Genomic DNA, 19,257 nt, shown 5'->3' with positions numbered 1-19,257 from the left:
CCATGGGACAAAGATAAAAATCTCAAGGGAAATTAGGAAATATTTTCAACTGAATGAAAATAAAAATACAGCCTATCAAAATTTGTGGGATGCTGCTTAAGCAGTGCTTAGTAGAAAATGGATAGAACTAAATTTTTATTTCAGAAAAGAAAAAAGGTTCTCAAATGAAAATGGTACAGCCATTTTGGTAGAGTTTGTCAGTGTCCTATGAAGTTAAATAAGCACTATGCTGCCTAGCAATTCCACTTCTAGATATTTAGCTAAGAGCAATGAGACATTTCCATACAAAGAGTACTTGAAAATGTGTATAGCAGCTATATTTATAACAGTAAACAACTGGAAACAATGCAAATGTCCATCAAATGGTGACTATATAATCTAATTATGGTACTTTTACACAATTAATTAGCATTCACCAATAAAAGAAATGAATTATTGACACATAAAACAATGTTCATGAATCTCAAAAGCATTCTGCCAAATGAATGAAGCCAGTCAAAAAAGGAGATATCCTTGTCTTTTTTCCAAGTTTAGGGGACAGTGTTTAATATTTACTTAACTATGAAGAATCATGTCATCTAATGCCTTTGTGCTGAAACTCGATCTTAAGAAAATTTCCAGCTATGTTGAAAAAGCTTATCATGTGTGCTTAAGTCTATTAAATGCTTTCTTCTTTATCCATTGAGAAAAATCTATTTTTTTCTTAATAGTAAATGTTTTAATATTAAACAAAGTTCTCTTAACTGGGATAAACTCCACTTGATTACAAAATTCAATTTGCTAACATTTTGGTTCATATTTTTGAGTTCATGCTCATGAGAGAGAAAGTTCTTTTCTTACTATGTATTATTTAGGTGGTGTGATGATGAATTATGACAGCTTATAAAATGAGAAAAATTATTTTTTCTCTTTTATCTGAAAGCACTTTTTCCTCCCCTACGTATTTTGTTCACCACAAAGATACTGGGGCGTGACTTTTTTTTGTCAGATGTTTTTAAATTACGAGTTTATTATTTATTGACAGATATAGGGCAATTTAAAAAAAAATTTCTTCTGCAGCCTTCATTAAGTTTCATTTTGCAAGACAAAATGTCAACTTCATTAAAGCTATTAAAGGGACTTCCCTGGCAGTCCAGTGGTTAAGACTTCACTTTCATTGCAGGGGGACTGGGTTAAATCCCTGGGAGGGGAACTAAGATCTTGCATGCCACATGATGCAGCCCCAAAATAAAATAAAGGTGTATTTCTAAGAAAGCTATTAAATTTATGGGCATGAATTTATTCATAATAACCTTAAAGTTCGTTTAATGACTATAGGATCTGGAATGACGTCCCTAGTTTCCTGCACTGTCCAACATTCAGCACAAATCTCTTGGAGAATCAAATCAAAAGGCAGGAAAACTAGCCCCGTATTTAGTTTAATAGATTCAGTTCTGCAGGACAACTCATACATAGTAAAAAAAAAAAAAAAAATCTGCTCATTTTTCTGCGCCTCAGCAGAACACTTTGCCCATCTATGCCAAGAATAGACAACTGCCTGCAGTAGAAAGTGGTATACAGTACTTCTCCTCTTACCTAGAAAGGGCTAGCACCCCTTTGATTTGGTCCGTTTAGATTTCTTTACACCCCTTGCTCTCTAATGGATTACAAACAAAGAAACAAAAGTACACCTAGCATCCAGATCTTGGTTTCAAATGCCATACTCTAATAAAAGGAAAAAAGGCTTCTTGGAGAAATGGCTGATTCTTGTGCTGGAGCAACAAATATACAAGATGAGCTGGAGCACCTTATTGTAACAGAAAGCAATGAAGTGCTAAAAAAAAAAAATCCACTTTGATGGGAGAATCTCAAAGGGACACAGGAGCCAACTAAAAGAGTTCCCAGTGGATACAGCTAGAGTAATTTGAACAACAAAATCAGTAAAGTAGTATTAAATTAGTACCCGAAGAGAAAATAAATATCCTTGAGTCCACAGTAATATATATAAATGATTGAATAAATAAATGGAGAAGAGACAAATCTCCCATGCATTATAATTCCAAATAATTTATGTAGATACTCTACCCTAAAGGACAGGAAGGTAACTCTCCACTCCTTACGCATGGACTGTGCATACTGACACTCTTCTAAACACTTTAGTATAGAAAAGGGGTAAAAAGAAACTTTACAGTGGAGAAATTTGAAAAATGCTACCTTATCCAGGTTATCAAGATCAACATCAATAGTGATACTGATGGCATGCACACTTGATATAATGTTATGAAATGGCACATACTTCCATGGTTTTCTTCCAAAAAGTACTATAACCACAGTCTAATTATGATGGAAAACATCAAATTCCAGCAGAGGATCATCCTACAAAATACCTGAGCAGTACTCCTCAAAGCTGTCATAGTCACCAAAAACATGAAAAATCTGAGAAGCTATCTCAGCCAAGAAGAGGCTAAGGAGACATGACAACTATCCTGGAATAGAAAAAGTTGCTGGATAAAAACTAAGGAAATATAAATAATCTATGACTGCTAATATTAATGTATCATTATTGGTCCATTCGTTGTATAAAATGTACCATAGTAATGTCAGTCATTAACAACAGGGAAAACTGGGTACAGGAGTACATGGGAACTCTGTTAACTTCTCAACTTTTATATGAAATAAAACTGTTCAAAAAGTCTATGTTAGACAAGAGGGCAGACAGCAGTATCAAGCAGTATCAGCAGTATTTCGTCTTGTGGAACTGAAAACCACAGCCACAGAAAGATAAAATGCAAAAGCAGAGGACTTTGTACCAGATGAAGGGACAGGATAAAACCCCAGAAAAACAACTAAATGAAGAGGAGATAGGCACCCTTCCAGAAAAGGAATTCAGAATAATGATAGTGAAGATGATCCAGGACTTTGAAAAAAGACTGGATGCAAAGATCAAAACGTTTACCAAAGACCTAGAAGAATTAAAGAGCAAACAAACAGAGATATGCAACACAATAACGGAAATAAAAAACACACTAGAAGGAACCAATAGCAGATTAACTGAGACAGAAGGGCGAATAAGTGACCTGGAAGACAGAATGGTGATCATCACTGATGCAAAAAAGCATAAAGAAAAAAGAATAAAGAAAAAAGAATGAAAAGAACTGAAGACAGCCTAAGATACCTCTGGGACAATGTTAAACGCACCAACATTCGCATTATAGGGGTCCCAGAAGGAGAAGAGAGAGAGAAAGGACCTGAGAAAATATTGGAAGAGATTATGGTTGAAAACTTCCCTAACATGGGAAAGGAAATAGCTACCGAAGTCCAGGAAGCGCAGAGAGTCCAAGGCAGGATAAACCCAAGGAGAAACATGCCAAGACATATATTAGTCAAGTTGACAAAAATCAAAGACAGAGAAGTGTTATTAAAAGCAACAAGGGAAAAACAACATATAACATACAAGGGAACTCCCGTAAGGTTAACAGCTGATTTCTCAGCAGAAACTCTGCAAGCCAGAAGGGACTGGCATAATATATTTCAAGTGATGAAAGGGAAGGACCTACAACCAAGAATACTCTCCCCAGCAAGGATCTCATTCAGATTCGACAGAGAAATCGAAAGCTTTACAGACAAGCAACAGCTAAGAGAATTCAGCACCACCAAACCAGCCCTACAACAAATGCTAAAGGAACTTCTCTAAGCGGGAAACATAAGAGAAGAAAAGGACCTACAGAAACAACAATAAAACAATTAAGAAAATGGTAATAGGAACATACATATCGACAATTACCTTGAATGTAAATGGACTAAATGCACCAACCAGAAGACACAGACTGGCTGAATGGATACAAAAACAAGACCCATATATATGCTGTCTACAAGAGACCCACTTCAGACCTAGGGACACATACAGACGGAAAGTGAGGGGATGGAAAAAGATATTCCATGCAAATGAAAATCAAAAGAAAGCTGGAGTAGCAATTCTCATATCAGATAAAATAGACTTTAAAATAAAAAATGTTACAAGAGACAAGAAAGGACATTACATAAAGATCAAGGGATCCATCCAAGAAGAGGAGATGACAATTATAAATATATATGCACCCAATATAGGAGCACCTCAATACATAAGGCAAATGCTAACAACTGTGAAAGAGGAAATGCGAGGCAGAAATAGAGACACAGGTGTAGAGAACAAACACATGGACACCAAGTGGGGAAAGCGGGGAGGGTTGGGGGGGAATGAATTGGGAGATTGGGACACCAGATTGTACACTCTAAATATATGCTGTTTATTGTCTGTTAACTGTATCTCAATAAAAGTTCTTTAAAAAAAAAGTCTATGTTAAAAGCTAAAAATAAAATGATGCTGTAGTTCATCTTTCCCCCCCTTTTTTTGAGGGGTGATGTTAAGGAATCTACATCTAAATCATTTTGGAGTGTGTTAATGTCTATTTGTTGTGTTGTTTTGCTGGTTTTTTTTTTTTTAATATTTAGCCGGTTTTGTTCACATTATTCATTAAGTAATCTATACTTTAGTTTCCTGATCTTTGTTTGTTTGTTTGTTTCAAATCAGACATTAAATTCTTACACAGTTAAATCAATTGAAATTCACCTTGATCCTTAAGCAACCTCTCTATCTACCACTCTGGGATATATGTTAGTCCTTTAACTTTTCATTTCAAGGTATCCTGCAACAAACAGACCCATAACTCTGATTCCACTATCACCAAATCCAAATCCCTTTAATATCCTTTTTGTAGAAATACAGTGTTTCCAAAATTCATTGGCTCACAGCACATTTCATTTTTATTTTAAGCCATGTTTCAAATTTGCGTTCCACAGAACTATTTATAATTCACTGACAAAAATAGAGTTAATTAAAACTCAAAACATATATGTGTCTTCTACACTCAGCTAATAATCATAAATTCTTTTCATCTTTACCCATGTATTTACCAGTGACTCCTAACAGTTTGAAAACTACAACAAAAATTGCAGTTAATATAACACCTAAAATGTTCTCTTTAAAGCATGACTTAAAAGAACAGGCTACAGTTTCAAGTGAGAACAACCTGTACATAAATTTCAAGATATTGTTTGCCACATATTGATATAATGGCTGTAGAAAGTGTTTTACTCCTTGAATGGTAGAGTCACTGAGAAGCTCTTGTAACTGTATATTGATTCCTTAATGCTTTCATTTCCTTTAAATCTACTCACTTGTCTTGATCTGGCCCCTTACAGTAAAAACTTAAAAGTTTTCATTGGTTCACCACTTTAAGGTCTTTAAAATTTTTTCAGAATCTCCAATTACTATTTGAGATTAAATAAAGCAACCACTGACCTTGAGAGTAGATAGCAGGATAGAGCAGGTGTATTAACTTACAAAAAACATCTTTTTACTCGGGGATTTTTGTTGTTATTGTTCTGTAGTCCTAACTTTGTTTTCCCAGGAATGCTAAGTAACATTGATCTATGAAGATACTTGTCTTATACGTAAGGAATACACTTTGCACCATATTATAAGATACAGAGTCTCTCTCCCAAACCTCAAACCAAAGTATTCCCTTTCAAAACTTGTGTACTAGTATCAACACATTTCATTCTCTCTACCTCTAATTTTAGCTGTGTATCAGACCATATAGAATGAAGTCAGTAAGTTCATCCTTTTTCTCTCTGCTAAGATGGTAATAAACACAAAAATGAGGTATAGAATTTGGTGCTACATTTTAAAGAATAGGAGAAGAGTCTTTGTAATGTCACATTCTCAACAAAATTAATTTACCCACACTAGTTATCCAAATTCTGCTGCTAAGGTAGGAAGCCATGCTTGATACATGAGGTACGTCTAGGGTATCATTGAACCTTAACACTTGAATATGATCATGTTTGCATTTTCTGCATCTTACATCAGATCACAGGGGAAGCCTGAACTTTTTTGGTACTCAAGGTGGTAAATCAGGATAGAATTCGGAATTCTGATGATATGAAGATGTTATTAGCATCCCTTCACATAAAATTCCCAAGAAATGTGTGTAAGATAGGATAATTTTTTTCATGTTTCTGCATTCCACACAAATCCAGAGCTTTCCAGAGTGACTTCAGTTTAGATTAGCACATTTTTATATTTTTCCAGTTGTCACTGTCTATTCAAATACAATTGGTTCAAGAATACAACGTAGGCTTTAACTGGACTTGGAGTAACATTCTGATGGTTTCCTATTGATCCAATTGGGTTGGCCAAAAAGTTTGTTTGGGTTTTTCCATAAGATATGTCAGAAAAACCCAAATGGACTTTTTGGCCAACCCAGTATTTTCCAGAAGAACAAAGAAGACCCTGCCATGGGGTCTTCAAGAAACCTTACCTTGCTGTTACTATAGCTATGATGATTTGGTTCCTATTCCTGCAGGAGTGCTCTTTGCTCAAAATGACCCTTCTGATTTTGGTTACTGTATTATATATTACCACTTAAAACTCAGCAGATAAAAGAAAGCAACTGAGATGACACTTGTTTCACTCAAGTCAATATTGGTTAGCCTGCTGTTTTCCTGTACTTCAGTCCTCTGTTGTAGGCAAGGGAATTTGTAGTCTGTGTCTGGCATATCCCTGAGCTCTCGAAGCAGAAGCAGAGGTAATTTGTAGAAATAGCATCCAGGTAACAAAGGATTAGCTTCCATCTTTTTGCAGTATTTTCTCAAGATTAAACACAGGAACTTGGTTTCCTATTAAAAACTGTATTCACAAATAAATGTTATGTTTGCTTCCATCCACAATTTCAATGACTTCTATAACAAACATAATGATAATAATATGGGAGGGGAATGTTTCTGCCTCCTGCAAAAATTTGTGTCTATCTACAAAAATGTTACAAATCCTGAAGAAAATATCAGGGTCAATGAAACAGCCTCTCTGTATAAAATGAAAGCAGTGGGGCTGGTGCCAAGGCTCCAATCAAGGATGAGAAATCAATTTACCTTAAATTTTCTGATTATGTCATTGACATGACTCTGCCCTCACTGTTGACTTGATCAGTAGTTGTATGTTCCTGGACTGATTAGGTCCTGAAGGCCATAATATATCTTTAGGTAAAACTGCCAACCTTTCCAATAAAATACCCAGTATTAGGATCCAAGGCCAAATACAGGTCATTCAAGAAGTCCACAGCTTTTAACAAAGTACAATTACATATTTGTTTGATGACAGAAAGTTAGCTTCTAGATGAAAGACAAACTGCCAACAATTTCTAAACAGGGAAAAGAGAGATGGTTTTTAAACCTAGAGTAGAAAACGTATTATGATAGAGCTGAAATTCCAGACTAGACAGAGCAGCAAGCTGCCCTCAGGGCCCTCTGTGACTGGTATATTCTCAACACTAGGACTGGGGATCTGCAAATCACTGGCCTCTATACCCACATGCCCTTAACTTCCTACCTCTCATAAAGCCATGCAAGAAGCTTAGGGAAACCTGTTCTACTTGTGCTTGTGAACCATAGTCCTCTGAGAGCAAACATGTCCTGAACTCCCTGGAGAATGGAGTCAATGACCATTGACTCCAACCTAAGGTTCTAACAGCAACCAAAGAGAACATGGGGTGATTGAGAAGGACATCAAAAGAGCTAACAGGTGGATTGGGAAGGAAAACTTTCCATGGCATGTTCAGAAGTTTTACGTTACCCTCAGATTATGCAAGTAAGCAATGATGAATGTAAGTGAATATTAAATTGCTACATACACATGCTGCAGAGGAAATCTGCCTCCATAATCAACACAACTCCAGGCTCATAATCTCAGAGACAAAAATCTCAATTTACAAGGAAATCTTTAAGGTTATACTCCCTTAAAACAAACAAAAACATTGTATCCTTCTCATCAATTTTGAATACTTCTGTGAACCAAATTTCTTTTTATTCAAAACACGTTTGTGGACAAATGCCATGACCCTTTAAGACGTATGTTATCAGTACTATTTCCGAATGGCTAATTATTACAATAAAGTCCAATTTCCCCTGCACTGATGAGTGTCATGTTTTCTTATGTACTGAGAGTCAAGAGGCTTCTCTGCCCTGCAGATTTTAAGGCAATTTTTGGAGGAGGTGTCAGGTTATACTCAGACACTTGCTCCCTCTAATGTAATTTTTATCATTGGCAAAGTAGTGTTTTTGAATTTTGAACCCATAGCCTTAGTTACACAACAAAATTCAGATGACTCCACATAAATATTGAGATTTATGTAATAGAATGTGTTTATGTAATCTAAGTGCCTGTACGAATAGCACAGGGAACATGGTCTCTTACTTGGATGCCTGAGTTGTTGATTCTAGGATTGGTGAAGTTGGCTCTGAGGGTTAAGGATTTTCAGAACATTTTCCAGGGGTACAGCAAGAGTCTTGGTGCTTGAGCTGAGAAATTTTAATAGATGCTTGCAGTGACTTCTGCATTGAGACAGAAGCAAGTCAAAGGGCTGTAGGTGCTCACTTTCACCGGTTTCGATTTGGACAAAGTTCATTCAGGACTCTAGTGAACATATCCAACTGAAATTCTGAAATCAGGTGAGAAGGTTATGCCTTAGTATATTGGGAACTCCGAAAGCGCAAAAGTCATTTGCACACAGCGTTGATCAAATATTGCATAGAGATTAGTCACCGAATATTTATAAAACACTACAGCATGCAGTTTTGTAGTCACTAACTTTCATTCAGAGTAGTTCTTTGCTAAGAAACAGACTAGATCTATTATTATTGAGACATTCTATAATCACCACCCTTTGTAAACCTTAGTAACATTTTGTATATGTGTGTGTATTCACTTTTTTTTGCCAAGGCACTCTTCACTGCTTTATCCATGTTGATGTAACTTTGATCCTTATAATATATAAAAATGTCTCCTCTTAAATCTGTAGTATCATCGGTTAAAGAAAGTAAATAACTGAGTATATAAATGAATGCATGGGTGAGAAAGAAAGAAAAAAGGAAGAAAAGAAAGAAATAAAAAGAAAGGAAGAAAAGAAAAAAGGGCAAGAAAGAAAGAAGAAAGGGGCAGAGATAGAACTGCTCATTTTTTGATAGGGAGATCAGAGAAAGTGTCTTTGAAATGGTCGCATGAGTAAAAGAAGATCTGGCAAAAGGAGCTGAAAAAGTGAGCCACCTAGATTACTTGAAGAAGAATGGTTCAGCCAGAGGAAAGGAAAAAACCCCACAAAGATCTAGATGTGCAGCAGCACACTTGACATAACTGAAGAACAAAGAGAACAATGTGGCTGGAGTAGAATGAATGAAGAGGAGAGAAGTTGGACACTGGTCCTACTTCCAAAGGAGCTTGATTGCATGGACCCATATAGGCCAACGGCATTCAGGCTCAATAAATACATATTTTTACTTTTAAAAAATCAGATGAAATTGAAGTTCATCCATTCTTTGGCACTCACACTAGTTATTTTTCCAGTAGTGAGTGGGTGTTAAACTATCCGCTATTTCTCATATTAGTCTCTTTATTGCCAATAGTCTTAACTTGTCCATATTAGAGGCATGTAACTATGAGTTAAATGAAAATTAATTCTTATTGATTTGGTACTAAATATTAATAATCAACATTAATTCCATTCTTTAGATGAATATCCCTAAGCAATTTCTATGTGCTCAATTCTGTTCTAGGAACTAAACTACACACTCTGGGTGGATTGGGACATGATTGTTTAATACAGGTCATTTTCAGGATTAGCACAGCTTCTGATATAAGTAGCTCCCCAGAAATATATGCTGAATAAATAAATTACTAATATGTGGATACAATGCTAAAGAGTATATACTTGGTGGCTAATTGTGTGGAACTTATAGTCAAATGGAAGAGAGATTCTGAAATATGTGATTATACTATTTAGTCATAAGTGTGATGAATGATTGTTTTATAGTGATAGTGATTAATCACTATAGAAATTTGTAGGATGATGACTACTATACAACAAAATAACAATAACAGAAGTCATTGAAATACTGACCAATGTTTCTAGAGAAAATTGAAAAGGACTAAGAGTACAATTTTTAGATATTTATTACTTGTTTAGAACATGATTGGGCCAAGTGCCGAAATGCACTTTAAAAAGTTGTCAACTTTATAAACAGTGCTAGTTTATTGGACTTGTTTGGAAATTTCTCAAAAAATAATCTCAGACTTTGCCAATTTACTATCATACAAAGCTAATTCTATGACTGTATTCATGAAAAACCCCAAATCTATCATCTCAGCATCTTCACTAAGAATGAGAGTAGACACAAAAACTCAAGAGTAATTTGAAAGCAGACGTTGATTTCTCGTATATTCTTCTCATAGATAATTTATTAAAGGCTTGCAAATGTCAATTCTCAAATCAGACACATTTGTATCTTCAGGTTCTTACATTTAAAAGGAGAAATACATCCATGTTTATGTAGGATATGTCATTTCAACATATAATTACTTGTCAGCTTTCAGGAAAAATGAATATTCAAGGACATAGGAAGAATCATCCATGCCAAAAAAAAAAAAAAATCACTGATTGTTCTGTAAGGCACTGAATAAGTTGTCTATTTACAAACCTTAGCATGAATCTAAAATTACCTAATGCTTTTCTTGTAGACCATAAAGAAAGAAATAAAATCTAATCAGCAGAAACTAGATTATAAGAAGTAATGTTTGTAGTTTCTAAAGCAGGAATTAGCAAAAATTTGGGTAAAAGTTCTAAGTATTTCAAACTGTACAGGCCAGCCATTCTCTGTCCAGCTACTCAACTCTGTTCTAGTAGTGTGAAAGCAGCCTGTGCAAACAAAGACTCTGGCTGATAAAACTATTTACAAAAGCACGCAGACAACCAGATTTGGCTTGAGGACTTTTGTTTATAGACCCTGTTCTAGAAGATACTTAGATTAAAAGAGCTCCAGGAGTGCTTAACTGTTATATGATCACAACCAGGTACATTATAAATTCTCAGGTAATATCTAATCTGGTGATTAAGCTCTGTCTACGTGAACCAATCAAAAAACAAATGAAAACTTCACCTGAACTTGCCTACTGTTGATATGTTTGGGGATGCACAGGAAGGAATTTTTATAATAACAGAAATTAACCTATTAAAAGTAGGTTTAAGTAAGAGGAATGATGTATTGAGTACTTTAAATCCTTTCCAGGAGAATCACCTGAAATTCATAAAAGAAGAAAACAGATTAAACCAGAAGTCTAGATGTTTGGATTCTATAACTGGCTTTACTACTAAGAGCTCATATGCCCTCTACACTTTAATTTCCCGAACTCAGAAAAGGAGAGAAAAAAATATGTAAACTCAATGAACTTTTGAAATTATTCCAAACTAGAAAAGTTGCTGGTACTGTGAATGAAATGGACTCTTTGATGTTATCACCGATAGTAGAAAATCAATGTAGGAAGAGCCAATGGCAGCACCTAAGAGGATAGGTGTTCCACCAGGCAGATCTGCCATTAGCATTGAAAGCAGAGTTGCCAGGTACACTTTAATGACAATTACATAAAGATGATGGGATGCCTCCTACATACTTGCATACATTACAGGCAGTCACTGTTTGGCACCCAAATAACCAAGTAGGCAAATGTGCTACTACTAAGTTAAAATGTTGAATTGCTTGCAAAGCAGAAGCAAATGTGGTTCACCTCAGAGCCAATGGAGCACAGCCTCCTACACTGATATATTAGTATCCTTACGCATCTTTTAAAAAATGTCAGTTTGTACTTTATCATATTTGATTACTAAAGAGTGAGATGCTGCATTTAACTGTGAGTCTAGAATAGTCTCAATACAAGTAGTTTTCAAGAAATATAATCTCAAACTCCCAGAAGCTCAGCTATTAAACTCAGCAGAGAGAAAGTATTGATAGAGAACTGCCTGAGGGATATATTGTCTGTTGATTAGACAGGGTTCTTTTTTTTCATTTTTTGAAGTATAGTTGATTTACGATATTATATTAGTTTCAAGTAACAACAGAGTGATGCAATATCTTTGCAGATTATACTTCATTGAAAGTTATTACAAAATAATGGCTACATTTCCCTGTGCTGTAAAATATTTTTTTGTTGCTTATTTATTTTGTATAAGAGTGAGTCAAAAATTATCCGCATGCTGGCTGTAGAATTTATAGAAGTTTTAATATAACCAGAGTGTGGATAATTTTTGACTCACCCTCATACATAATAGTTTGTACCTCTTAATCCCCTACACCTGTATTGCTCCTTCCCACTCCCCACTGGTAACCACTAGTTTGTTCTCTATAGTTAAACAGGATCTACCTTTCTATTAAATCAGACCAGCTGAAACACAAACTTCTAAGGTGCATTATATCATCCAACCCACCCCTCCCATCTTCTCACCATAGAATTGCTTTTACTGAATAATTCTTTGCTGTAATGCTATAAACATAAGTTGATTCTTACACACTGTGTGGCTATGCGCTCTGGTTTGCCTGTGGTCCAAGCACAGCGACTAACAATTCCCTTCCAGCCACCTTTTTTTTTCTCTAAAGGAAGAAATTTAGATACTTAATACCTTTTCAAAAAACAAGAGAGAAAAATAAATTAAAAACTTCAATGTTCTCTCATTTTCCCTAAACCAAGTGAAAAAAAAGAGAAAGATCCTCAACTGATAGATTTTCACCATTGTGGAACAGGTATGGTGAAGGTTAACGCTGAAGGAGGATGACTAATGGCTGCCTGATTCTTGGTCAGCAAGGAATCTGGATCTTGACCTGTGCAATCACAGGAGGAGCAGCAGGGTTCAGCAGATGGATGGCCCTGTACACACCGGATAGGAGCCTATCCTATTGACTCAGGTTGCCATAGAGAGATGGCCACAGGGCTCTCACTTTTTGAGGACCAGCCCTTTTTGCAAGTTGTCAAGCATTTAGAACCTAGAATGTCTAGGCAAAAATGAATCATTGATCCTTTTAGAATATATCACTCCCTTTAAAGCAATCCTACTGATAACTGAATTCAGATAGATATAATCTTCAAGTTTTATCAGTCTATCATATTTTTAAAATATACAAATTTCAACTATATGGGACACCAAGAAGATCAAGTGGAGAAGGCCACATTTTTTTTTGGAGGACCCAGTCCCCAAAATATTATTTTCTAAATCCCCTCATTTTTTTCCTTAGTTTACATTTATTGTAGTGTTTTGACTGCATTTTTATATCATTTTAAATCTTTGTTGGAACAGGGCAGATTATAAATAAATTATTAGAGAAGTACAAATGAAATGACGACACAGTACAATAGTTCTCAGGCTTCTTCTAATCATGCTGAGACTTTCCAAGGGGAATAAGGTACTAGTTCATTTAACAATCATTAAGTATTAGCATTATGACTGAATTGGGAAGATAACACTAATATTACCCTTTCAAAATTATAGGTAATTTTATTCTTTTTCTTTCCTTCTCCAACAGTGGAATGCAGTTGTATACAACAAATCCCTCTCTGCTACCCATATTTTTGTGAGCAGGGCCTACATTTTTCTCAATGGACCAGCCTAAGGAAATGTGAAACAATGAAATATTTTGTCCTGCCCACTAATTTATTTTAAAACTTTTGGCCTCTTTTGCATCCTATATGAATTATAATACTTTGTCAAGAGAAAGGTAACCCAAACATAACTTCTTAAAAAACCATGGCTATAAAGGAAACTGGGATGATAGTGTTCTGTGTTAAATTATATTCCCCCCAAAGATAAGCTGAAGCCCTAAATTCCAGCTCCTGTAAATGTGGCCATATTTTGGGGATAGAGTCTTTGCAGATATAATTAGTTAAGATGAGGTTGTACCGGATTAGGGTGAACCTTAAATCTAATGCCTGGTGTCCTTGTAAGAAGGTCATGTTAAGACATACAGACACAGAGGGAACAAGGCCATGTGACAACAGAAGCAGAGATTGGATTGATACAGGTGCAGGGCAAACGTGCACACATCCTTATACCTGGCCACTGCCCTGTTAAGTGTGTCTCCATACCCCTCAGCTAGAAAAGCCTTTCTTTCATAGCTGCTGAAATCATATTCCTGGTTGGTTTGAACCTAAATCTTAAATGGAAAACTGGTGACTACCTCATCAACATAATGGCTGTCATTAAATGAATATATTCTATACGTCAGGCACAATGCTAGTGTTTACCTATATGATCACATTAACCCAAGCTGCCTGCCCCATAGAAAACATTCAATAATGTTGAATAAAATAAATGAATTAACAAATGAATGTCAATGCAGCATCAAATTAAATTTAATAAAGGCATCAAATTATGGAGAAAACATTTGAAAATTCCTATAACAGCAAAGGAAAGGAGACATTTTATACATCATAGTGACCACTGAGAAACCGATGTTCTAAAAAATTTAGGCTTTCCACAAAATTCTCTTTAACTTCATTATATTAGTATATATTTTTAACCAGAATACCAGAAATTATATTCATATTCTTTGTGCTGTTTGTTGTTGTTGTTTTTAAGTACTCAGACCTGTATTTCAGAGTTGGTCCTACATTGTCTTACACCAAGGGCTCTCCTCAGGTGGAGGTACTGCCCCAAGAACCAGGGAAAGAAAATAGAGTATCTTCTTTGGAGCAGGTCTTGCTATTCACATTGAGTCTGTAGGAAACTGTCAGGTCCTTTTCTCTCACTGAATTTTGTTTGCTTTTAACTAGCAAAAGTGAGACACTCTCCATAGGTCAATGATTATGAGCTTAGCCCTGGGAGTCAGACTACCTGAGCTTACATTCACACCACTTAAAATCTGTGTGGGGACTTCCCTGGTGGCGCAGTAGTTAAGAATCTGCCTGCCAACGCAGGGGACACAGGTTTGATCCCTACTCCGGGAAGATCCCACATGCCATGGAGCAACTAAGCCTGTACCCCACAACTACTGAGCCTGTGCTCTAGAGCCTGCGAGCCACACCTATTGAGCCCACGTGCCACAACTACTGAAGCCCGTGTGCCTAGAGCCCATGTTCCGCAACAAGAGGAGCCACCACAATGAGGAGCCCACACACCACAACAAAAAGTAGCCCCCACTTGCCACAACTAGAGAAACCCCATACACAGCAACGAAGACCCAATGCAGCCAGAAAATCAATCTCAAAATAAATAAATTAAATTAAATCTATGTGAACTTGGCAAGTTATTTCCCCTCCCTGAGCCTCAATTCCTCCATCTGTATAAAGAACCTAAAACAGTACTTAATTCGAAATTTTATTCTAATGGTTAGGTTTGAAATTGGAAGCTCATAGCACAGTAATTGGTACATTATAATGATTTAAGAACTGCTAGATTAAAGAATGGTGCTAATAAAACTGTATTCTACCTTTCCGTTTCTCCTTCCCTACCATATACCACACCCCCACACTCTCCCCACCATCACCTTACACAAATGAACCCTCAAAATATCCTGGAATTTGAAACTCTTGCATTCCCATGTTAGGTGTGTCCCTGGAAGGTCCCCATGGCACCAGAACCTGTGTAGTAGCCTGACATCTGTGTGTGATTATGCTTCTGTATCTTAGGCCCAGTGAATTCCTTGAAGTTAGAGGATTCCTGTGTGTCTGTTGGTGGTGATGGTGCAAGAGTAAGAAGAACAATGGGTGGAGAGAGGCTCAGGATATCAGGAGAGGACAGATGTTAAAAATGGAAGCAGTATTCTAGATCAAGACATTTATTTAATAGTTGAAGTCAACAAAGCCAGAAAAGTGACATGCCTGACTCAAGTCTGTATTCATTTAAATCATTGAGTTCTGCTTGTCTTTGTGTCCCTATTTCGGCTGCATTCCCCACCCTCAAACCCCTAGAAGTTTTAAATCATGCCAACCAGAAAGTAGCAGAGAAGAGAGTCACAAACTGTGAGATCCACTTTGGGAAAGAGGATGATTCTGCATCATTAATTGATTAAATGAAACAAATTCCAGTGTAGCATTTCCCTTTCTCTCTCACCCCTTGGAGAAAAAATTGAGAAAGAAATAAAACCAGTAAACTAAATATTAAGCATTTCAAGAGTCTAACAGGTTATTTTAGTGTTTTAAGTAAGAAAAAAAGTAAGAGTACTTTAAAATGAGGACCTAATTTCCCTTTGTTACTTTAACTTTTGATTAGCTATACTATATCATTACTCTGGCTATATTAATTTGAATCCATCCAGGTCACAAAGAGTAACATTTTAAGAGATTTCCATAGTATGGAGAATGGATGATCCCTTGAAGAAAGGGTTTTTTCATGCCTCTGGAATTTCAGAGGTATTTGCTGATAATCATCAAGTGATGTGAGGATGGAGTATCATGCATCATTTATCAAATGATAAAAAAGCATCATTTTAAAAATGTGTATAGAGTAGGTACTGTGTCAGGCATCATATAGGCTACCAGGGATATGAAAATAAGACTTGGACCTTATTCTCAAGAAACATAGTCTAGTGGGAAACCCTAATATGTTAATTATTAAAATAACTGACAGTAAATGTATTGCTACAGATACAGCCTACATATTAGTCTTAGAAGTGGTCCCTACACCACACTGGAGCTAAAAAGGACAGACATCCCTGAGGAGCTGACTTTTGATGGACAAATTTACTGGGAAGGAGAAACTCTTTGAATTAAAGAAGAACAGGGGTTTTAAAAGCTTTGATTTCAAGTTAGCAGATTACTGGCAAAATCTGACCCATCCTCACCTCATGTTCCATTTTATAGCTTATTAAAACTGACTGGAGACACTCATTAAAAACTTGTAAGATTTTATGGGGAATTTTCATTAATCAAAGCCCAGATGCAGCCTTATGGCCAAATATGTAAAGAACAACTGAGGAAGGCTGAATTTTCCTTACATCAATTGCCTGCCCCTATCCCAGTAACAAGATTTCTATTTATAAGAGAAAGACAGGAACCCTGAATATGTTTGTGGCCCTGAGTGGATCTTTCTAATGGTGCTGTCTTTCCTCCTATCTTTTGCTCAGGTCACAATCTCAGTAATTAGCAAATTAACCAACCTCTGTATGTGAGCTCACCTTTCCACTTTATGGGTTTGTAAAAATAGTAATCTAAGTACTTCACACTTAAATGACAGGCTATTTATTATTTTTAATGTAAAGGGCACTTGTTTCATTAGAAAGATCATAAATCTTGGCAAAGATAGTTTGAGCTGTAGTGAATTTCACAAATAGTCATGGACTCACAGAGGCCCTTACTTTTGTCATTGCCTTACATTCACAGAAGGTTTAAAGTTAATCTCCAGGATTCAGTTAGGAAAGGGAACTCAGGGGCTAGGGCTCTGATTGGGAATTGATATTTGGAATTTTAGCCGTTGGTTCCAGAGACCACAAATAACCCCTTGGTTTAGTTCAGTTTAACACTTTCATGCAGTCATTCAACAATTATTTATTGAACATTCACTCCTTGCCAGGCACTGTTCTGTGTGGTGAAATATACCAGTAAGAAAGACAGCGAGGACTGCCTGCACACTGTGATTGTTTTTGCAGAACTGGAAAACTGTCCATCAAAATGGGACCAGAGCACTTACTTGTCAGTCCAATTGCTTGTCAGTTCTATTACTCCTCCAAAATAATAGTGAATTCAACTCCCGTTTGGGAAATAGGAAAAGTTTGAAATTGGCCATTTGCATTGCAACAAAGGCCAGTGCAACAAATGGACACAGATGAGAGAAGAAAGAAGTTACAAAAACCAGATGTAGTGTTTTAATACAGCACACTTTTGTTTATAAACATTCATTGTGCTACCTGTTTAAAAGCTCATTTAAAAAAATGTAAAATACATACAATATATGCATGGGTCATGTGTATACCCATAGATGATTAACAACTTATTATTTTGATTTTCTGATTATAAATTAATATAAACTTGCAATAGTTGTGAGACTCAGTTGATACTTATCCCAAACTTCATACATAAAATTTGATCAATGTAAATTTAATGATAATAAATTTCATACTTGGAATATAAAAGGTGAATGGTAGGAAAATCTTAGGACAAGAGACAAAGAGCAGTCTCTAAGAATGAGCAATACTCATTTTTCTTTTTCATTAATAGACTTTAATTTTTGGAACAATTTTAGGTATATAAAAAATTGAGCAGAGAATACTGAGAATTCCTGTATAGCCCTCAGCACCCCCAAAACACAGTTTCCTCTATCATTATTTTTATATTGAAGTATAGTAGATTTACAATATTATATTCATTTCAGGTGTACAACATAGCAACTCAATGTTTTTATAGATTATACTCCATTTCAAGATATTATAAAATAGTGGCTATATTCACTGTGCTGTACAATACATCCTACAGCTTATTTATTTTAGACATAGTAGTTGTACCTCTTAATCTCCTACCCCTAAGGGTCCTCTCTTCCCTTCCTTCTCCTCACTGGTAACCACTAGTTTATTCTCTATAAGTCTGTTTCCATTTTGGTATACTTATTAGATTGTTTTAAGATTCCATATGTAAGTGACAACATACAGCATTTGTCTTTCTGACTGATTTCACTATGTATAATACCATCCAGGTCCATCCATGTTGTAGCAAATGGCAAAATTTAATTTTCTTATGGCTGAGTAATATTTCATTGCATGTATATATACCATTTCTTTATCTATTCACCTGTTAATGGACACTGCTTCCATTATCTTGGCTGTTGTAAATAATGTTGCTACAAACATTGGCGTGCGTGTATCTTTTTGAATGAGTATTTTTTTTTTTTTGTCTATATATCCAGAAGTGGAATTGCTGTATCATATGGTAGTTCTATTTTTAGTTTTTTGAGGGACCTCCATACTGCTTTCCATACAGAGTGTACCAATTTACATTCCTATCGACAGTGTACTAGAGTTCCCTTTTCACCACATCCTCGCCAACATTTATTTGTGGTCTTTTCTTTTTTTTTTAATGATAACCATTCTGCCATTTGTCTAATGATTAGCAGTGCTGAGCATCTATTCACGTGCCTGCTGGCCATCCATATGTCTTCTTTGGAAAACAAGTCTATTCAGATCTTCAGCCTATTTTTTAATTGGGTTGCTTGTTTTTTTGATATTGAGTTGTATGAGCTGTTTATATATTTTGGAATATCTCCTTATTGGTTATACATTTGCAAATATTTTCTCCCATTCAGTAGGCTGTCATTTAGTTTTGTCAATGGTTTCCTTCCCTATTTAAAGGCTTTTGGTTTAATTAAGTCCTATTCATTTATTTTTGCCTTTATTTCCTTTGCCTTAAGAGACAGAGCCAAAAAAATATGGCTACAA

The sequence above is a fragment of the Hippopotamus amphibius genome, chromosome 5, assembly GCF_030028045.1.
Source record: "Hippopotamus amphibius kiboko isolate mHipAmp2 chromosome 5, mHipAmp2.hap2, whole genome shotgun sequence".
Classification (NCBI taxonomy): domain Eukaryota; kingdom Metazoa; phylum Chordata; class Mammalia; order Artiodactyla; family Hippopotamidae; genus Hippopotamus; species Hippopotamus amphibius.
This window is presented reverse-complemented; position numbering follows the sequence as displayed.